The sequence below is a fragment of the Rhineura floridana genome, chromosome 3 (genome assembly GCF_030035675.1).
Source record: "Rhineura floridana isolate rRhiFlo1 chromosome 3, rRhiFlo1.hap2, whole genome shotgun sequence".
Lineage (NCBI taxonomy): Eukaryota > Metazoa > Chordata > Lepidosauria > Squamata > Rhineuridae > Rhineura > Rhineura floridana.
The window spans coordinates 181,734,213-181,756,448 of record NC_084482.1 but is presented as its reverse complement, the minus strand read 5'-3'; the positions used below and the strand labels follow the sequence as shown (position 1 = coordinate 181,756,448).

At 40.3% G+C, this 22,236-nt stretch overlaps 1 protein-coding gene across 1 annotated transcript in view; it reads left to right on the top strand.

Moving 5' to 3' along the window:
* ATXN7 (ataxin 7) overlaps positions 1–22,236 on the top strand; it is a 156,285-nt gene that overhangs the window by 10,771 nt on the left and 123,278 nt on the right. The window contains exon 2 of the mRNA XM_061618729.1: positions 9,633–9,725. The gene's annotated coding sequence lies outside the window, so the exon portion shown is untranslated. The remainder of the gene's footprint in view (positions 1–9,632; positions 9,726–22,236) is intronic.

Sequence of the window (22,236 nt, the reverse complement as noted above, 5' to 3'; positions counted from 1 at the left end):
TCTGTCATGCTGCAATATCTCCACACTCAGGTGTGTTTCCAAAAGTATACTTGGGTCTTGTCCTGAAGAATTACCTGCCCTAGAATGACATATGCTCATTCATTGTCTTGTAATATTACACTATGTGAGGAAACTGGCGTTCTTCTAGATGGGAGGAATTTTCAGTTTAATCCTTGTTTTTCTCTGTGGGATGGACTAGACATAGGAAGTTGCTTAGCTCTCTCTTAAAATAATGATTTTATATATAATTGAGCTACTAACTTGTATGTTTTTAACTGTATTTGTTTTAATTTTTGTGAGCCACCTGGAGTTCCAGTTGTAGGAAAAAGGCTGGATATAAATGAATAACTACAATAACAATAGTTATAGTAATAGTTGTGGTGCAGCAACTGCAAGTACTCTTGAATGAAACAGCTTATCTTGACCCATCCCAGTCTGGGTTCAGGCCTGGTTATGGGACTGGATCGGCCTTGGTCGCCCTGATGGATGACCTTTATCGGGAGAAGGACAGGGGGAGTGCGACCCTGTTATTCTTACTTAATCTCTCAGCAGCTTTTGATACCATTGACCATGGTATCCTTCTGGGCTGACTTGGTGAGATGGGTATTGGAGGCACTGTTTTACAGTGGTTCCGATCATATCTCCAAGGTCGCTCTCAGAGAATAGCACTGGGTGACTGTCTTTCGGCCCCCTGGCAGCTGTGCTGTGGGTTGCCGCAGGGTACCATCTTGTCCCCAATGCTTTTTAACATCTATATGAAGCCCTTGGGAGCAGTCATCAGGAGATCTGGGGCGAGGTGTCAGCAGTATGCTGATGATACCCAGCTCTATTTCTCCGTAACATCTGAATCGGGAGAGGCCGTGCAAGCCCTGGACTGCTGCCTGGATTCAGTGGTGGGCTGGATGAGGGCCAATAAACTGAATCTGAATCCTAGCAAGATGGAGGCACTGTGCATTGGTGGTTCCTGAGTTCAGATAATTGGTCAGTTGCCTGCTTTGGATGGGGTTTTACTCCCTCTGAAAGAGCAGGTCTGTAACGTGGGGGTGCTCCTGGATCCATCTTTGTCACTAGAGGCCCAGGTGACCTCTGGCTAGGAGTGCCTTTTACTAGCTTCGGCTGGTGAAACAGCTGTGGCTGTTTCTGGACTGGGAAAGCCTGACCACTGTTGTCCACACACTGGTAACCTCCAGGCTGGATTACTGTAATGTGCTCTATGTGGGGCTTCTGGTCCAGAAGCTGCAGCTGGTGCAAAATGTGGCGGCGAGACTGTTCACTGGGGCAGGGTATTGCCAACTTGTCACCCCGTTGCTGAAAGAATTGCACTGGCTGCCCATTTGCTACCGGGCCAAGTTCAAGGTTCTAGTTTTGGTGTACAAAGCCCCATACAGCTCAGGACCAGGATACCTGAAAGACTGTCTTACCCCTTATATACCAAGTCGATCACTGTGCTCTGCAGGCGAGGGCCTGCTGCAGATCTCATCTTATCAGGAGGCTCATTCTGCACAATATAGGAAATGGACCTTCAGTGTGGCAGCACCTACCCTGTGGAATTCCCTCCCTTTGAATATTAGGCAGGCTAATATTGGCGCCTTTTGAAGACTTTCCTCTTTCAACAAGCCTTTTAGGTTGAGACCCATCCCAGTCTGCGTCGGTGTTAGAATTGCTTAATATGTTTTTTAATAATGTTTTTAACCCGTTTTTAAAGTTTTTTTTAAAAAATGTTTTTAACGCTGTTTTATTTTAATGTATTTTAAGATCTGTTTTTATGGTGTTTTTAAATGTTTTTAGCGCTTTGCCGCCCTGGGCTCCTGCTGGGAGGAAGAGCGGGATACAAATAAATAAATAACAATAACAACAATAATAATATAAACCTCTTGTATATATTGCAAAACAGAAGATAATTTAGCTTACATCACTGGATTGTGATCACAATTTATGTGATTTCCATTATGTAGTTTTACCTTATGTCTTTGAAATTTGGAAGACTATCTCAGGGATCAGTTTTAACTCTCCTTTTTCATGTAGTATCAAGAAACATTTTAATATTTTTTGCAACCTTTCCTAGAGTGATGGATAACATGAAAATGAATTTAAATGTATGTGAGGGCTGATAGTGCTATAAATATAATTGCATGCCGTTTGCTATGCAGATAGTCTGAACAACAATTTAGTGAAATTAAATGGTAAATGTGTATTATAGAATAGCCTATAGCAGTGCAGGGTAGTGAGCCTTGTGCATTTCCAATTGATAATAAAGATTAAGTGATCAGCATCCCAGCCAATTAAGAACTGGATTGTGACATTTTCCAAGCACTTTACAATTTTATTTTGCTTAGCCTCACAGTTGCAACAACAGGTTATTTCCGTTTTACAGATGGAGTATGGAAGTTGAGAAGGAGTGATTCCATAACTTTTGGGGGATTTGTGCATGGTTTTTCCGGGTACAAGTCCAACACTTTCTCCACTAGGCCACATTGTCTATAAACGCAAGATTATCTAGTGTTACTCTGAGGAGGCCTCTGAAGAAATGGAAAAATATGTTGTTCCACAGAAAAATTAGGAAACGCTTGGTTTCTACACCTTAGACATGTTACCTGGACACAGAATTAGATGATACACTTCTTGACATCTGATTTCAGAATCAGCCCTAAAGGTTACTGAATGGCTGTATGAAATAGATATCTATTTTTCCCCTTTAAGGAAAAGTAGTTCCTGACATGAAATAATTAACAATAGAAACAATATTCAGGGATTAAGATTCTCATAAATTGACACATTTACATGGAAGTTGCTGTCTTGATTTTAGTGCAGCTATGTCAAAGGAAGTGCAGTTAGAATCACTGGCTTAATATGTGTTTGTAAACATCTGAAAATCAGAAAAAGCAAATTTATTAAGTAAACCAAGCTGCAATCCACTATACACACTTATTTTTAAGTCCTATCAAATTCAACCAGGCTTATTTCTGAGTATACATGCATAGGGTTCTGCTGTCAATAAGTGAAACTGCTGTTAATGGTACTGTGGTATTTATTTTGGCTAGTATATATCCCAGTACTTGATAGTATTAAAGTTACACACTTTTGTTAGGTTTTTATAGTTAAAAGATTATCAGGTCTATGGATTTTTTCCCTTTAATTTTTTTCCTATTAAATTTGAAGGCAACACATTCAGGTTTTCTTGTTCAGCTTTCCCTCCTGCTTGCTACATGACAAGTATTTTGTCTTCCTCAATAATTAGTGCCCCTCCCTCTGCCTCAACGTGGTGAAGAGGTTTGAGAGTGTCGAAGAAGCTGAGAGCAGTGTCATCAGGAGTCTAGACCAAGAGGCTAGACTCCTAGCAGGGGCACCCAAGGCAGAATGGTCAAAGGTGAGACACCAGACACATGTTAAGGTGTGCGTCCTAGAGTAGGTTCCCACCGATTGCTTCCCCGTCGGAAAGGGTATGAGACAGGGGTGTATTTTATCATCCTATTTGTTTAATCTATATTCAGAACATATCATATGGAAAGTGGGATTGGACCAAGATGAAGGAGGTGTGAAAATTGGAGGGAGAAATATCAATAATTTAAGATATGCAGATGATACCATACTACTAGCAGAAACCACTAATGATTTGAAATGAACGCTGATAAAAGTTAAAGAGGAAACCACAAAAGCAGGACTACAGATGAACGTCAAGAAGACTAAAGTAATGACAGCAGAAGATTTACGTAACTTTAAAGTTGACAATGAGGACATTGAACTTGTCAAGGATTATCAATACCTTGGCACAGTCAATAACCAAAATAGAGACAATAGTCAAGAAATCAGAAGAAGGCTAGGGCTGGGGAGGGCAGCTGTGAGAGAACTAGTAAAGGTCCTCAAATGTAAACATGTATCACTGAACACTAAAGTCAGGATCATTCAGACCATGGTATTCCCAATCTCTATATATGGATGTGAAAGTTGGACAGTGAAAAAAGCGGGTAAGAGAAAAATCAACTCATTTGAAATGTGGTGTTGGAGGAGAGCTTTACACATAACATGGACCACGAAAAAGACAAATAATTGGGTGTTAGAATAAATTAAACCAGAACTATCACTAGAAGCTAAAATGATGAAACTGAGGTTATCATACTTTGCACACATCATGAGAAGACATGATTCATTAGAAAAGATAATAATGCTGGGAAAAACAGAAGGGAGTAGAAAAAGAGGAAGGCCAAACAAGAGATGGACTGATTCCATAAAGGAAGCCACAGACCTGAACTTACAAGATCTGAACAGGGTGGTTTATAACAGATGCTATTGGAGGTCGCTGATTCATAGGGTTGCCTTAAGTCATAATCAACTTGAAAGCACATAACAACAAAATGGCATTTCAATAGTTTCTTATTGTGTTCATCAAAAGGCTGTTTTTTAAAATGCTGACATATATAGATAGGTGAATAGATTTCCTCAGCAAGTTTTCTAAGGATTCTCGAGAGTTTTAGTTTAAAAATCTGGAAAGTGAAACTAACAAAGTTAATCATTGTTTGAAAGAGGAAGGATACACAAATAAGTCCCTTGCTTCTGAAATCAAGCAGCGTCTTGAAAATGTGAAGTCTTTCCGTTTCTCATTCTTTTGAAAGTTTTAAAAAGTTGATATACAGTTAAATAAACATAACTAATGCTTGTTACATTATATAAAATGCTTTATTATGTACACATCCAATATAGAAAGTGTATGGTTAGAGGCAGTTTTTTTACTTGCTGCTTTGGTGGGTGAGCAGGAGCAGTTAATTTGTCAAAAACAAAAGTTTAGCGAACTTGCTACTAAGCAAATCTATTTTTATATTTAATTTGTAAAGATTCATATCATTCCTTCCTATAACTTACTAGTTTTCACTTTGCCTCTAAAACTGAAGCCATTTACAAGGTTTGATTTGTGTTTGAGGAACTCAAAGGTCTGCCCACCATACTTTTTAAGAGAAGAATTGTATATGGAAATAAATGTGTATTAAGGAATAAGCTTGTAAGCAATGCATATATCTTGGGAATAGAAGTAGTTGATTTCAAACAACTATTATGAGTACAAAGGTGCTAGAAATAACAGTGAGGTCATTCTATTTAATTCATTTACAACTCTGAATGTGTTTCCTTTGGAATCTTGAGTAACTACCGCTGGGAGTTGTGCCACAATAAACTGCACCATTAATACTTCAACTACTAGAAGATTGAGAACAAATTTGAGGGTTTTGTGTAATGACTTGGTGGCAATACGTTTAAAGATGAAGCCCAAGAAACGACACTTTGCAGTCATTGGCTGTGTTCACATGTCACGTTAAAGCATAGCTAATGTGTAGCTACTGTTTTAATGCAGATAAGCAGTGTGCTGGTGCCTGCTGCTCAAAAGTCCCTGCTTTGCTCCTCCCCATCTCCTGGCCATGCTGATAGTAACAAACCACAAGACTTGGCTTGTCATGTCATCTGAATCTGGGCTTGTGTTTGTTTCTCTCAAACACACCAAGAGTGACAACCCAAGACTTTGGCTACTGGTCATGGTTTGGAGAAAAATAAGCCATGAGCCTAAATTCGGATGACATGCGGCTTGTGGTTTGTTACTTCTGGCGTGATGCAGCCAGGAACAGACGAGGAGTGAAAATGAGACTTTTGAGCAGCATGCACAAGCATGCAGCTTGTTCATGTTAAACCATAGTTAAACATTTACTATGATTTGTGAACCAGGTCATTGTGACATGCTGAAATTTATACTTGGTTGCAACCTCCTACCATTGTATGTATGGGAGGGGCACTCTTCCATAGAGCTTCTCTGTTGGTCTTTGATTTATTTATTTGTTTGATTTATTTATTATTTGATTTATATCCCACCCTTCCTCCCAGTAGGAGCCCAGTGGGATTTAGCCAAGAGCAGCCTCCCCAAACCCAGTGCCCTCCAGATGGTTTGGATTTCAACTGCCATCAGCCAGTATGGCAGTCATTAGACCTTGTTCTCCTATATTGTTTCTCTGTCTTCTAGATAATTAAAGTACTCTCTGGTGTCAGCACACACGCCTGTCATCACCCAAGATGGCAGCAGGGATGTCAAACCCTTAGAGATGCCCCTGCCGCCATCTTGGGCTATGGTAGGCATGCACATGCAGAATGGGGTGTATGTGCACTGATGCAGCAGGTAGGTGCGCTTATTTAAGCCCATACCACCTGCATTGTGGGGGTTGCCTGGGAGATCCCCTTGGGCGGTCCACAGCAGCGTTGGGTTGCTGGGTCCCACAACCCAATGGATCACAGAGCAGGAGCTCCACCTTCCCAGCTTCAGGAGGGGCCCTTTAGGGGCCCCTCTTGTGCCAGGCCTGGCCACCAACATAATTATCTGTTTGGTGCTGGTGTTCTCCCAAGCCTTTAAATGTTTTTTTTAAAAAAAACATACTGTTACGTTATTTTTCTAAACTGCTCTGGAAGCTTTGCTGAAGCACAGTATATAAAACTTTTAAATAAAAGAATGTATTAATTGAAACTGTTGTGACAATGCTGCAGCTTGTTTTTGCATTTTTATTTTTACAGAGTGTAGATCTTTCTTGGGGTTGATGAAGTTTCGTCTCTACTTAGCTCTTTGCCCCACTCCATGATTAGGAGAAGCCACGTAAATTATTGGATATAAGCAAATGCATGATGTTGGTTGCAAAGAGTTTCTTTTGCCAACATTTGGAATGGGCCCTATAAATCCCTTTGTGTATCTGGAGCTTCACTCTTCACTGAAGTAATTTAGTAATTTTTGCCTGTGTGCCATGTGAAAGTATTGGCCTACACTCTTTATGTGTACAAGGAACTGCTTCTATCCACACAAATATAATTATTTATTGGCTGCTACAGAATAAATGGTTTATATATGACATATTTCAAAACATTTTGAAGTAGGTAGCTCAGTGTGTGTTTGTTTTCTGTTTTCTCTTACTCATTTTAACTAAAGGTAAAGGTAAAGGTGTCCCCGCACTTATAGTGCGAGTCGTTTCCGACTCTTAGGGTGACATCTTGCGACGTTTACTAGGCAGACCGTATATATGGGGTGGGATTGCCAGTTCCTTCCCTGGCCTTTCTTTACCCCCCAGCATATGCCGGGTACTCATTTTACCGACCACGGATGGATGGAAGGCTGAGTGGACCTCGACCCCTTTTACCGGAGATTTGACTTCCTCCTTCCGTTGGAATCGAACTCCGGCTGTGAGCAGAGCTTCGGCTGCGTTACCGCCACTTACCACTCTGCGCCACGGAGGGTCTTTCTGTTAAAAGTTTGAGTGTAGGACTCTGTGTTAGATGCTAACATTATATAATAAATAGATAAAATGTATTTCTTTGAATCAGTAATGTTTCAGAGTGATTTCTGGAAGATAATGCAAGCTGGAAGACCAGTTTAAAGGCTATGTGTATAGGTATAGTACATACAATAATATTTTCATGCAAGTAAGAAGTCGTAGTAATGCTGGAATTATGCCAGTTATTAATGCCAGCATGTATTAAAAGAGGCTAGATATCACTCTGGTTGAAAATAATGCTGCCTGTATCTGATGTCTATGTTTCAACATACATTCTAGGATTACATGCTACTTTGCTTAATGAGGACATTACATTTTGTCATTAGATCAAAAATCCTATGCTTACTCTGTGCTTCCTACCTTCTTTAGTTTTTGTGTTCTAAGCACAATATAGTTATCCTTGGAATAGTTTTTATCTCTTCTCCTGCTATTTTAGACCCTTTGTACTGCCAATTAAAACTCCAGTTAGTGGATTGGTGGGTAAAGAATGTCAAATCTTTCCCTCAGTTGCTCCCACCCTCAGCTTGCCATCTCCACCTCCCTTTGTATCTCCATCTCTCTTTGGCCACTGAAAATGTAGGTCAAATTGCATCACCATAAAATGGAACAGTCAGAAAGGTGTTTGAAAAATGCTGACATCCTTAGCCTGGGGTGCATGCTGCTGTCTTTTGTTTACATTGAGAATAGCGATGTGGCATTGTACCTGTAAATGAACAAACCTCTACTTTAAGGTTAGTGGTGTGGCGCATAAATTATTAGTCAGATTGGAGTTATATTTTCCTTTTCTGTGTGTGTGTGTGTGTGTTTTGTAGTAAATTAAAACTGCACAGATAAACATGCAGTAATTTACAGTAGTGAAACATTAGGGGACTCATTTGAATATCCTGTTTATGGTAGCCATAGCTGTTGACTTTGAAAACCCCCTGTTTTTCTATTAACAATAGATTTTATCATATTAATATTCATGTGCTTTGTAGTAATTAGTTCCTTCTCTCAGAGGTATAGTGAATATGCTTTACATTTTGTTTATGGTTTTTGTCAGTATTTTGTTGAAATATATGTAATAATCTGGGCCATTCTGTTATGGGAGAAGGTATTCTATGTAGAATGTTTTTTAGTGACTGTTTAACTCATCTCTTCTATGAGATTTTTAGGAACTATTGATCATAATAATTTTTTATCAGAAAAAATAAAGATCAACAGAAGATCTGTCATAACAATTCAAATGTTTTTACTTGTTTTTTGCCCACAAAGTTTGGCATGAAATGTAAAGAGACCTTTAAGTGTGTTCTAGTCTTGCAGGATATTAATATAATTTCTCTAACTAAGCCTTCAGTCATTGTTCAAAAATTCATAAAGGAAGAAAGAATTTTAGTGAGGTAATAGTAGTACAAAACCAGCATTCACATTTTTGCAGCTTAGGTATTTAAATAGATACAGTTACCTGAACTATATAAAAGAGCAGAATTACAATATCTAAATATATCTTATTTTCTTATTAACAATTCTGTCTGCTTTTGATGATTATCTGGAAATTAAAAGGAAAACTACTGCAGATAGAAATGAGTATACTATTTACAATAGCCTGTGATTGACTGTTAGGGCAAAAATAAGAATCCTGGATGGCTGTGTGCTGTAATTACACAGAGGAAGAAACAGCAAATGGAGAAGTCAAACACTAGTGTGAAGAGTGCACTTTATTGTGGAAGAGTTAGTTCTACAGGTTGTTTATTACCAGGACACTGAGATAGTTGCATCAAAGATACTGAAAGTCAGCAATTGACAGTCAAATGCTATGACTATGAATTAAAAGTTTCAGTATTTTTTATAAGTTGCGCTACTTCTGGGAGTTTGCTAACATTCTGTTATCATAAATTACAGCAATCCTAGAAAGTGTGCTTTCACACATCTACATTACATTTCTTCACAAAGAAATAAATTAAAAATTCTTAACAGTGCAATCCTAACCATGTCCTATTGAGTTTAATGGGGCTTACTCCCAGGTAAATGTGGTTAGGATAGCAACATAAATTTGTAGCATCCTGGACCATGAAAGCACTGTCTTAGCCTTAAATTTTTAAAATATATTTGTAAGAACTGAATTTGGGAAAACTAAACAGTTTATATTTAAGCCTTGATCCTATTATTCAAATACAGAAACTACAGTAATGAGAGTTTAGCGTCAAACTACTTTATTCAAATATGCTCGAGACAATATTAATAGTGGCATTAAATGGCCTGCATAGAAGAGATCAGAGTAATTTCAATTAAGTGTTTTCTGCAAGATAAGATGGCAAAATCTTGTTACTGTAATAGTGATTGTTACCATGTGTTCCATTATAGATTTAATCAAGTATAAGAAAGAGGAAACTTCCACAGTCCAGGCAGATGATGATCAATTGATATCCCAACGCTGAGTTTTACCAGACTTTTAAGGTACCGTGACCTGCCTACCTACCTACCTAATATATTCCTCAGCTATTATGTCTGTGTACTCCAGATGCAAGAGAGATTGAGACACAAAGGACAATAAGAATTTGAAAAAGACAAGACACAAAAGTTGTTTGGAATGCAACAGTAATATTAAGTGCTGCTAGATGTAAAGCATTTTGTTTATGGCAAAGGGGTTTTATAATTGTACATAATATATTTTGACCAATGACACCAACTTAACCCACTCTGTTACGCTGCTACAGGTCTCAAAAGAGGAATCATGAGGGTGATTTAGTCTTCATGCAGGATGGATAGTACTGCTGTAGCAGAACGCCTCTTTTTAAAGAAGAGGGATATTGTTCAAAGAAAAACCAAGAACAGGATTTTGTAAATTGTAAAAGAGGAAGAATAAAATTTAGACAAGAGCTGCATCCCTGAGTTACAGTCTTGAGAGGTCTACAGCTTTTAAAAAATGCTAGGACCTCAACAACATTTTTTAAGAATTTGCAAAGCAAGAGTGTATACTTGTGCTTATTACTCTGTTAAGAGTTCTCAAATGCCTTGTGACTCAGATCAGAGTTCACATACTCCAGCATTCTTTGCAAAATCTCTAGCAACCAGCCAGTATTATGTGGCCTACTGAAAGTTAGCCAGTGGTCCACAGGTAGACCTTGGACCACCTTCTGACCACTCTTGTGTTAACAGGAACAAAAGGCTCTAGTCTTAGTGATATCCTATAGTGTTTAGGTTCTCAGCAATGGAGGTATGAACTGGAGTGAACACCTTTGTATTCCTAGAAACACTGGACGTGCACAGATAGTGTTTTCAAGACTTTTATTTGTATATGTGTCTTTTTTGTTTTGCACCATACGTAATACATGACTCTTTGTTGCTGGGATTCTAACAAACACACTATGATTTTATGTTGCTGATTAAATGCAGTTCTTTCTCCAGCTAACATCTTCATAGCAATTGAGGTTTCTGTGTGTATCGTGGCTGAGCAACCACCATGAACACCTATTGGATAGGAGCCAGAGCTCACACCTCTTGTTCATCTGTGGTTCTTTCTTTCTCCCTCCTCCCCCATCCCCTAAGTAGTAAACAGCTTCAGCAGCCTCTCTCCTATTATATTTGGAATATAGAAAGTTGCCTTGTAGAAGATGAGGAGGTACAGAGCATGCTTATCAAATTTGCAGATGATACAAAATTGCGGGGCATAGCTAATACCACGGAAGACAGAAACAAAATTCAAAGAGACCTTGATAGGCTGGAGCATTGGGCTGAAAACAACAGCATGAAATTAAACAGGGATAAATGCAAAGTTCTACACTTAGGAAAAATAAACCAAATGCACAGTTATAAGATGGGGGATACTTGGCTCAGCAATACGACATGTGAGAAGGATCTTGGAATTGTCGTTGATCACAAGCTGAATATGAGCCAACAGTGTGATGTGGCTGCAAAAAAGGCAAATGCTATATTAGGCTGCATTAACAGAAGTATAGTTTCCAAATCACGTGAAGTACTAGTTCAACTCTATTCAGCACTGGTTAGGCCTCATCTTGAATACTGCGTCCAGTTCTGGTCTCCGCACTTCAAGAAGGATGCAGACAAACTGGAACGGGTTCAGAGGAGGGCAACAAAGATGATCAGGAGACTGGAAACCAAGCCCTATGAGGAGAGACTGAAAGAACTGGGCATGTTTAGCCTGGAGAAGAGAAGACTGAGAGGAGATATGATAGCACTCTTCAAGTACATGAAAGGTTGTCACATAGAGGAGGGCCGGGATCTCTTCTTGATCGTCCCAGAGTGCAGGACACGGAATAATGGGCTCAAGTTGCAGGAAGCCAGATTTTGACTGGACATCAGGAAAAACGTCCTAACTGTTAGAGCCATACAACAATGGAACCAATTACCTAGAGAGGTAGTGGGCTCTCCGACACTGGAGGCCTTTAAGAAGCAGCTGGACAGCCATCTGTTGGGAATGCTTTCATTTGGATTCCTGCATTGAGCAGGGGGTTGGACTTGATGGCCTTATAGGCCCCTTCCAACTCTACTATTCTGTGATTCTCAGATCAGACTATTTGTCCATCTATCCCAGTCTTGTCTATTCTCACTGTCAGAGGCTCTCAAGGATCTGAGGCAGAGGTTGTTCACATCATGTGAACCTTTTAATTAGAGACACCTGAGACTGGGACCTTCTGCAAGCAAAGTCTCTGAGCTATAACCACCTCCCACCTTTGCAAAATCAGGGCTACTGTGAGTTAGGGCTAAGATGGAACCGATTGTCATCACTTCTTAGAAATGATTGGCTAGACAAGCACTTACAACAAGTCACATATCCGAAAGAGAATGTAAAGCACACCACTGAATGCCACAGTGAGCTGTATATGTAGTTAATTGGAACCACAAATTTCTTTATTTTGAGAATTATATCTTGCCTTTCAATTAAAGGAAACTCAAAGTGCCTCACAACAGTGTAATTATAAAATACAAAGCACACACACACAAATATGCCAGCTGCTCTGACTGATGGATGTGCCCAGAATGTGCTTCTCTTCTGTTCTACAGCCCCAAGCAAAACTGACATTTGGACAAAACATTCTTCCTGGTAGGAAGTTGAGAATGAATGGATGAATAAAATTTATTACAGTCAAAGACCAGCATAGAAGTTGAGAAGCAAGGTCCCTGCAGCTGCTCCTTCTTTGGATGATGGTTTGGGCCAGGTCTTCTCCATGGTATGGTGTTTCCTGGGAGGCAGGGAGTGGCCAGTCGTCCTCTGTTGGATGGATGGGACCAGAGTATGCTTTCCTTAATTTCTACAGTCCTAGGGTTGTAAATTTGTTCATATTTTTAATCACATGTAAAATATAAAGTTATTTACGTCTTCCTTTTGTGTCTTCTATTCCCATTTAACAAGTTGGGCAGTGAGACTAAAAGACTGGCTTGGCCAAAGATGTGCAGGGATTTTTACCTGAATCATGTCCTACACATTGACCACTGGGAGTTATGTTACATAAATTTAAACAAAATCATCATTTTGTTTAATTAGCAAGTGATAGAATATGTCTTTCCTCAGGTGAAAGTATGTTTTCTCTAATAAAGGGTAGCATTGGAGAACATAATCTTTTATTGTAATATGAGGCTTTCCTTGAGACAATATCACATTACAGTTCCTTTAAAAAATATTTGTCTTAATTTTCTGGAATCTCTTCAGTTCTGTTAGATTATATGTTATTGTTTTTGCTTCATATTTACATAAGGTGGAATTCAGCACCTTCTAGAGTCCTTATGTATAGAGGTTAACCTATTTTAGTTGTGTTAATTTTGTTGTGATAACCATCTTTATGTGCTTTTAAAAATAGACTATTCTAGCAAATGCCTAAAGTGATAAAGGGTTGTTTTATGTAGCTGAAAGAAGCAGAACACATTTAAATGCAAAAATAATCTTGCAGAATGCTAGTCACAGTACAGATCTTTTCCCCTTTAAAATATTTATTTTCATGAAGCTCAGCTAAAAAACTACTTGGGAACGCTTGGATCAATAGCAGTTTTAGAAAATGTTACAAAGAGAGTAGCATATTAATATCGCCTCAGTTGAGTGTTCCATTTTCTTTTTGTAGAGATATGTATACATAGCTTTGCAGAGAAACAGTGCAAAGTGACAGTGTAACCAAGTTCACTTAATGGCTCTGTTCAGAAAAAACTAGAAACCATAGTTTCTGACTATGGGCACAATCCACCTCTTAGATACACTGGGCTGAGAGGATGCTGGATGCAACACAACTGCAGCAGCGGAAGGGTGTCGCTGCTGCTAGGCTCTGCCTGCAGATGTCCCCCTCTGGGTGCAGCTGCAGCACCACTGGGGAACTCCACTTTCACTGGCGTACAGCTGGGACCCAGCTGGCTCAGCCGAGACTGGCGGAGGTGGAGTCAAGGGAAGGCTGCAAGGGCATTTTGGGGCGTATGTTGGGGGCCGCACCAAGGGGAGGGGGACTTATGCTGCATCCTGAGCCCATTGGCTTGGTCCTGCAGCTCTCTGTCCTGGCAGCCAATATGCCAGGAAGAGGGGTGGTGAAAGGAAACATGCATTTTGTTTCCATCCTCCATACCCTGCTGGCACAGCCAGCGTTCCTCCCTCTGAGTGGCTCCTGAATGTGGTAGCCCTTCCGCCAGCTCATCTTCCACTGGCTTCACTCCTGCCAGCCTCTTCTGAGTTGGATTCCTCTGTATATAAATGAATCTTCACAAGCCACAGATTCTCACACTCTCTTCACCCTTCCCTTCCCCTCTCCTTCTCTTTCATGTGCCAAAGGAGGATATCAAAATCTTTTGCTTTTAAACTAAACACAGTTGCTTGTGACATTTATTTATTTATTATTTATTTATTTTATTACATTTTTAGACCGCCCTATAGCAATAAGCTCCCAGGGCAGTGTACAGCATAATAAAACAGGTTAAAATACAAAAACACAATAAAACATAATTAAAAATTTTCAATTTAAATACAGAGAACTGTTGTTTGTCTCAACTATAGCTAGTGAAAACAAGCCAAGATCAAACTGTATCTTACATAATTCATAGCGTCAGTCTTGTTACACAGAATGTTTTAAGGCATTGTTGAAATCTCACTCATCATATAATATTCTTCCGTTCAGGACCAGGATTTTGGATGGCTTAGAGCTTTCACCCTTAAAGAAGGAAAAAAATAGGTATTTAGAACCTTTTTTTGCAGGTAGTTCTCTTCTGTTTCAATTTTGTAGATAAGAAAATATTCTTTAGAAACAGTGAGTCACCAAAGGCTACCCACTGAACTTGTTATTCTTGTTCTTGTTTTAGATTTGTAGTAAACCTCATTCCAGAAAATTAGGGCAATAACAGTATGTAAAATGTTATGCAAAGGCCAACTAGTTAAAATGAAATTGACAAAAACATAATATTAAAACCATCCATATATCAGCTTAATTCCTGGTACCCTAGCCTAGTTCAGATAAAATATTTTATTGGAAGACATGATTTTATTGACTCCAGTATGTTTCTGGAGGAAGGGAATTCTGCAGATGAGGGCAGCCTTGATCTCTAAATACATTGCATAGAGAGTGTTTTAAGAGAATGATTATCCTTTATAATGACCTTGTCTCTTTACACCCAGTATAACTTTGCACCTACAATTCATTATACAAAGGCATTTGAGGACTTTATCAAGGTAAGTGGGACAGAGCTGGCTATATCTATCTCACTTTCTAGGGTTGAGATGCTGCTTTATGAATGTATCTTAGGCCTCTGCTTCTGCCATTGTAGCTAAGGTTAGCCATGTAAATCTAGGCTGCCAGGCAATGGTTTGACTTTTTAAAAAATCTTGTTTCCACATGAAAGTATCTACATGCATAACATAAGCTGTTTTTGCTTGCATTTCGCTACAGGTAGTATGTTTTTATGCTTCAGTATTTGTGATTGTTTTTATGTTTGCTAAATTACCTTGAGTTTTTGGATCAAACTTTTTGACTAAATGTTTACCCCTTAATATTTGCCTTTTACTTCTTGCCTTTATAGTAGGATAGTAAAAATTACAGTGGGCGCTATTCAACAAAATAATTGTTGTTGTTATGTGCCTTCAAGTCAATTACGACTTATGGCGACCCTATGAATCAGTGACCTCCAAGAGCATCTGTCATGAACCACCCTGTTCAGATCTTGTAAGTTCTGGTCTGTGGCTTCCTTTATGGAATCAATCCATCTCTTGTTTGGCCTTCCTCTTTTTCTACTCCCTTCTGTTTTTCCCAGCATTATTGTCTTTTCTAGTGAATCATGTCTTCTCATGATGTGTCCAAAATATGATAACCTCAGTTTCATCATTTTAGCTTCTAGTGATTTGTTGTTGCATGTGCCTTCAAGTCGATTACAACTTATGGCGACCCTATGAATCAGTGACCTCCAAGAGCATCTGTCATGAACCACCATATTCAGATCTTGTAAGTTCAGGTCTGTGGCTTCCTTTATGGAATCAGTCCATCTCTTAACAAAATAGTTACACTAGTTCTATGAGATTTTTCCTTCTCCTCCCCCTGAACGCTCCCCTCACAGTCCCCAAATCTGCTTTGGGGGGTTAGGGGTGCACAGGGGAAGGAAAGGGGAAGAGCATTCCACATGTGCCAATAACTTAATTCCAATCATGTAGTATGATGCTATTTTCATATTTTCCCTATCATTTACAGTCACAAAAGCTACTTTCAGTTGTTTAATTAGGCAGGTAAAATGTTCTACATAGCAATCCTAATCAATGATGTGGGCCACAAAATTTTCTGGATTTTTTTCAAGTGTTTTTTCTCCACAGAAATGTTTCCATTTCATAAATCTGTTAGTAACAATGAATGGATGCCAATTGCAAATACAATATTAGGCAAGCTTGATAGTTTCAGAGTTGTAGTTAACATTTTTAAATTCATTATCCTTAGCATGTATGGCAGTCAGCCTTACTGGATCATAGCTAAAGAATATAACACAGTGATAGCAGTGATACCAAAAAAGAGAGAGAAAAGTATCCCAACAATTCCCTTCCTCCCCAGTGCCATCTTAAAAAGGCAACTTAGATAAGATCAAGCAAATTTTCCTGGAATATGCTCAGACTCTTCTTGACTAAGGAGTTCTGCGGTTACAGTATATTTACCCAGAATACTTAAGAGATTGTAGTGGGACATGGGGAAGGAAATAGTTTTTTAAATGCCTATTTATTTACATTCTTGTCCCAACCTTTCAGTTATGAGTTTAAAGGAACATGCATAGATTTCCTAGGTTGTCTTGGATATTGGTGCTGCACTGGCAGCTTGCCAACCTGCTTAGATTTAGAAAGGGAACTACATCAGGCACATTTACACACCATTCTCTTGGTTTATGTGTTGTGAATGGTGAATTTAATCTATTTTTTTTTCTACCAGGAGGTGATAGTAAGGCAGTATCAACCTTGGAATGTTAGTGAAATATGCCCCCAATACTCATTTGAATCTTGAACTTTCAAGCATAGTTGTGCAGAATGCACTGATGTAATCTAGTAGTAGTTTTAGGTTGGAATCTGAAAAAGTTTTGTGTATGTGTGAAATTTCTGATCGGCAAATATTTTCCTATAGCAGCTTGTACCAGGATTTGTCACCTGGGGTACCTTGGCCCACAATTGGAAGCTGGTATTTGTACTCATGTACTTTGCACTATTGTCATGACAATGAGCAAAGAGTAGTTTATAAATGAGTCATGAGAACCAATGAACTGGGGGGAAAAAAGGAAAATGCAAGAGAACAAAAGTGTACAAAAATTAAAGAAAGTTTTATATATTTTCATGGGATATATTTTTAAGTTCTGGTTTCTGAATTACTGTGTATATGGAAGTTCTTTAAAGTTACTGTGAAGAAGGGTTTTATACCTGTAACACATGGGGCGTGTACCAGTAACAGGGATGAGGAACCCATGGCCCTCCAGATGGTGTTGGACTCCAGCTTCCATCAGTATCAATTAGCATGGCCAATGATGAGAGACGATGGGAGTTGTAACCCACAGGCTCCCCATTCCTGTTGTATAACCTTCAAGGATTCTTTTTTTTTGGTTCTCCTTTTCTTTTCCCCAATCAGCTCTGTTTCCATGCATTCCTTTTTTGGCAGGTTGATGAAAGTTACACACACCACACTGCAGTGCTTTGCTTGCCTGTTCTGCCATTTCAAATTCCATATCTGACGAGTGAATTTCTCAAGTGCTGTCTGTGAATTCATAATCTTTATTTTTCTACCATTATTGTTGTTGGTCTTGTTGTTGATTACATTTGTATACCGCCCCATAGCTGAAACTCTCTGGGCGGTTTACAACAGTTAAAAACATTAAAAACAAATATACAAATTTAAAAACACATTTTTTAAAAACCAATTTAAAAACACATGCTAAAATGCCTGGGAGAAGAGGAGACCTGGTGCCGAAAAGATAACAGGAAAGTCTTGACCAGGTGCACCATGTCAGGGAGATCATTCCATAATTTGGGGGCCACCACTCAAAAGGCCCTCACCCTTGTTGCCAGACTCCCAGCTTCCTTCGGAGGAGATAACCGGAGGAGGGCCTTGGATGTTCCGGCCTTGGATGTTCCGGCTGATAGAATTGACGGTCCTGTCGAAACCCTGGCCACGCCGTGGAATACAGAAATGGCCCGGGCAGTTGACACGATCGCCCCGGTGCGCCCTCTCCGTTGCAGAGCTCAATTGGCTCCCTGGTTTACCCCGGAGCTAAGAGTGATGAAGCAAGAAAGGAGACGGCTTGAGTGCAAATGGAGGCGAACTCCCGATGGCTGTAATCATGCACTTGTGAGGGTCTCTACCAAACTCTATGTGAAGGCAGTGAGAGCAGTTGCATGTCCAGTTGCAAAATCCAAGTCTAGAGTATGTCCTGCTACATGTGTTGGGCCAATGGCATATTGGGACAGTCCCATGGTTGTCATGGAGACCATGAAATCCTGAGCCGCCCAGGATAAGGTGGCCTTGGCATGGATGTTGACATCCCCCAGAACCAACAGTCTGGGGGATCTCAACAGTACACCCGAGACCACCTCTGTCAGCTCAGCTAGGGAGTCTGTTGGGCAGCGGGGTGGGCGGTACACCAACAGAATCCCCAGTCTGTCCCGCTGACCCAACACAAGGTGCAAACACTCCAGACCAGTAGTCACATGGACAGGGTACTTGCAGAGGGAGATGGAGCTCCTATAGACCACAGGAACCAGCCCTCCCCGACCCTCAGGTCTACCCTGATGCTGAACCAGGTACCCTGGCAGGCATAGCTGGGAGAAACTGACACCTCCCTGCTCACCCACCCAGGTCTCAGTTATACATGCCAGATCGGCTGCCTCATCCACAATTAAATCGTGAATGAGGGATACCTTATTGTGCACCAATCTGTCATTTAGGAGCAGCATCCGGAGGTCTGAGAGCTGGCTGATAGGGCAACCAACAAACCTGCAGGTGTGGAGAGGACCGGAACAAGGCACAATCGTTAACTGCCTGGGCCGCGTTCCCCTTATCTGGCAAGTCCTCCTCACAACGCCATATCTCCCTCGACCCGTCACTACACTGATTGGGCCTCCCTCAAGTCTCCCCACTTGGCTCTGAGTCCTCCCTCCCAGGTACATGACTGTCAGCTCTTCACTGAGACAGCAGTGTCAGTGGGGGTGCAGGCAGGGCTGGAGATTCCTTGGTAATTGCTAGGCCGTAAGTCCTCAGCCGGCAGCTTGGCTATAAATCTGCCAGGCTAGCAAGGAGGAAGCAAGATAAGGGCAGAGGCCGTTCAAAGCTTACGTGCCAAGCCAGAAATCCAGAAGAGACATCAGTGAAAGTCCGGGTCTAGTTTGCCGAGAGATCAGTCCAAGTCCAGGTTCAGGGGATAGAAAGACACACAGTGGCCTGACGTTGTAGTCAGCAACAAGGTGAAGCCAAGGTTTGACTTTTAAGGAGCAGGTTTGTCAGCAGGTGTGAGCCATCAGCGTTTTGGCCTTAAGTGGACAGGCCTGCCCCTCTTCTGCCTGACCTTCTGTTGTCTACGTTCTGCAGGTGAGGGGGGAGTGTCCTGTTCACTGACTGCGTCTGGCTGAAGGGCTTCAGCTGTGTCTGGGGTGCTCTGCAGCTGAGGGGGAGAAGGAGCTGGGTTCTCAGGAGTTTCCTCCATTTCTCCTTCTGGGTCTGCTGCTTCTGGGTCTGCTGCTGTTACTCCCGAGTCATCCTCGTCTGATGAGTCCTCTGACGGGGCCATGACAATGACCCACAAAAAGCCAGGCAATCTGCAAAGCAGGAGCCACCTCAGCCAGCTGGCTTATGCATCTCCTCCAGGGAAGGGACAGGTGGACGATATCAGCAACAGCTGGCTGAGTACCTGGGGGCCTGGTCCTGCAAGGCATGACCCCCGCAGAGCAGAGGTCCAACAGGGAGAGGGCCGTGGTGGTAGCCGAGCAGCAGCAGCAAGCAAGCAGGCAGGCAGGCAGGCAGGTGGGCAGACAGCAGCAGCAAACGGTTCTCCTTCTTCCCTGGGCGGTGGTGGTCCCCTTCCTCCTGCAGGCATTAAATATGTTCATTTTAGTCCTTTGCAAAACTATATCAGATTTTAAAAAAAATTTGATTAATTAAAGGGCCTTTTTGGTAGTTCCACCACCATCAGAAGCCAGGAGGTGGTGGCCCGGAGGGAGATAACATTATCTGTGGCAGCCCCTAAGTTGTGGAACTCCCTCCCAACCGAGGTACATCTGGCAATCTCACTATACAGCTTTAGGTGGATGCTGAAGACGTATCTCTTTATCCTGGCCTTTATTTATTTATTTATTTATTTATTAAACTTGTATACCGCCCCATAGCCAAAGCTCTCTGGGCGGCTTACAATAACTAAAAACAAATACAATTTAAAATACATCTTTTAAAAAACAATTCAAAACACAATTCAAAAATTTAAAACAATATAGAACACATGCTAAAATGCCTGGGAGAAGAGGAAAGTCTTGATGTGGCGCCGTAAAGTCAACAGTGTTGGCGCCAGGCACACCTCATCATAAAAATCATTCCATAATACCTTTGATACCTGAGATGGATATTTTTAGGACCCACCCTATTTTGTGACTCTGTTTGTTTAAAATTGTATTTAACTGTATTTTAAGTTTGTTGTAACCCGCTATGGGATCTCTGGGTGAAGTGTGGGCAATAAATGCTGCTGCTGCTAACAATAACAACAACAATAATAATAATATTTAAAGAAGTAACCATTCTCTCTTTTGTTAACTTCTTTGTCTTGTAGTATACAACATGTGAAATTGGCTCCCACTTATAACCCCATAAAAAAAACGTTCGGAACTGACTTTATTATTGAGTTTGACTTGACAATCCGTAATCTTGTTGGTTGAAGTGATGAACTGGTCTTTCTGCTGCTGCTCTTTTCTTTCTACTGGAATACTGATGGGTTCATGACACATTGGAGGAATGCTTCTGTAGTAGAAGAATAGTATAGCACCAACCGGCCTAACGTGATATCTCAACATGCAGAACAACTGCCAGGAGAGGACATGAATTTTTTCTCTCCCTCTCCTCTCTCCCCTGCCGTAACAGGGAAAAAATAATGATGTTAAATGAGCCAAAGAGCAATAAGACAACTGAGCAATATTGGGAAAATAACAGTTTAGAATTAGCATGTTAAGTGCTTTTTTTTATATACCAGTTGCCGAGTCAGAATTCCTCCCCCCCCCCCCCAGAATTTTGAGTTTTGACAGATTTAGGTGCTAGAGAACTGTATAGGGAATGAAAATGTGTATAGAAAGGAAGAAAATGACTAAGTTCAGAGATGGTACGCTGTTTTGTCTGAAGTGGAAATGTTTTTTTTGGCTTCCAAGTTTTCAGAAAATATGTACAGAAACTTGAAAATTATTTTGGTAGTCCTTCAAGACTTCACAATAATAGAAATTAAATGGGCCTCAAGTGGACTCTGAAAATAGCATTATCCCACTGGACAGTCTTTAGCTAGCAGATGCCTACTCAGAAGTAAACCTCTCTGAGTTCAATAGGGCTAACTTCCAGATAAGCTGATATAGGATTGCAGCCTTCCTCTGCTACTTTTATTGCAGAGTTTGTTTTTGATTATACTTGTCTTTATTTTGACTTCTTATGTTTCCCTGAGTTGACATGTGCTTAGAAAAGCAGGATATAGTTTTTTCAAAACAGACCTGTTGATATGGTATGGCTGAGCACAAGCTAGTTTCATTTCATGTTGTAGAAACTAATGCAATTATTTTCTTACACATGCCATATTTATCTGTTTTGATGTTTGCTTTTGTCTTATACCTACTTCTTGTTTTCAGTACAAAGAATGTTGTTATGGCGCAACGGGGCTTTAAAATCCTTCTTAAGAAGTATTAATTGACAAAAACCTTTGTTTAGCATGAGTCCAAGTTTGGAAAACCTTTGACTTCCTTCATTCTGTCAAAAATGCCTAGTTGTTTTGCTGTCAGTATTGCATGTTCAACTTGTTAATTTCTCACATCTAATTTTCATAATGCACTTATATGAGCAGTATTCACTCAGTTGCATTTCCACAGGCACTTGCATGAGGACAAGTCCTTTCTAACAACTGCTCTTATCTATTACAACTATCCGGGTAGCTATGCTCTAATATTTATTTATTAAATTTATATCCCTCCCTTACTCCTAGAAGGAGCCTAGAAAGAATTAAGGTGCCATTTCTTCCTGAATGAGCCTGGGACTGATTGGCAGATTCTGAAAGCCTCTGCTTAATACATCAAATAACCCTCATCTGGAAGTTCAAAAATATGAGTACTTGTCATTCTTTACAGGTGAAATGCATTTATTACAGGCAAAGTTTTGAAAATAGGAGGTGCAAGAGCTGTCTTGAGCCCTTCCATCCTCTTGACTGCAATTTGCTTAAATTTTAAAGCCACTCAGTTGACTCAAAATGGTCTTACGTGTTCACATTAAAAAAAAGTTCACATTAAAAAAAATGA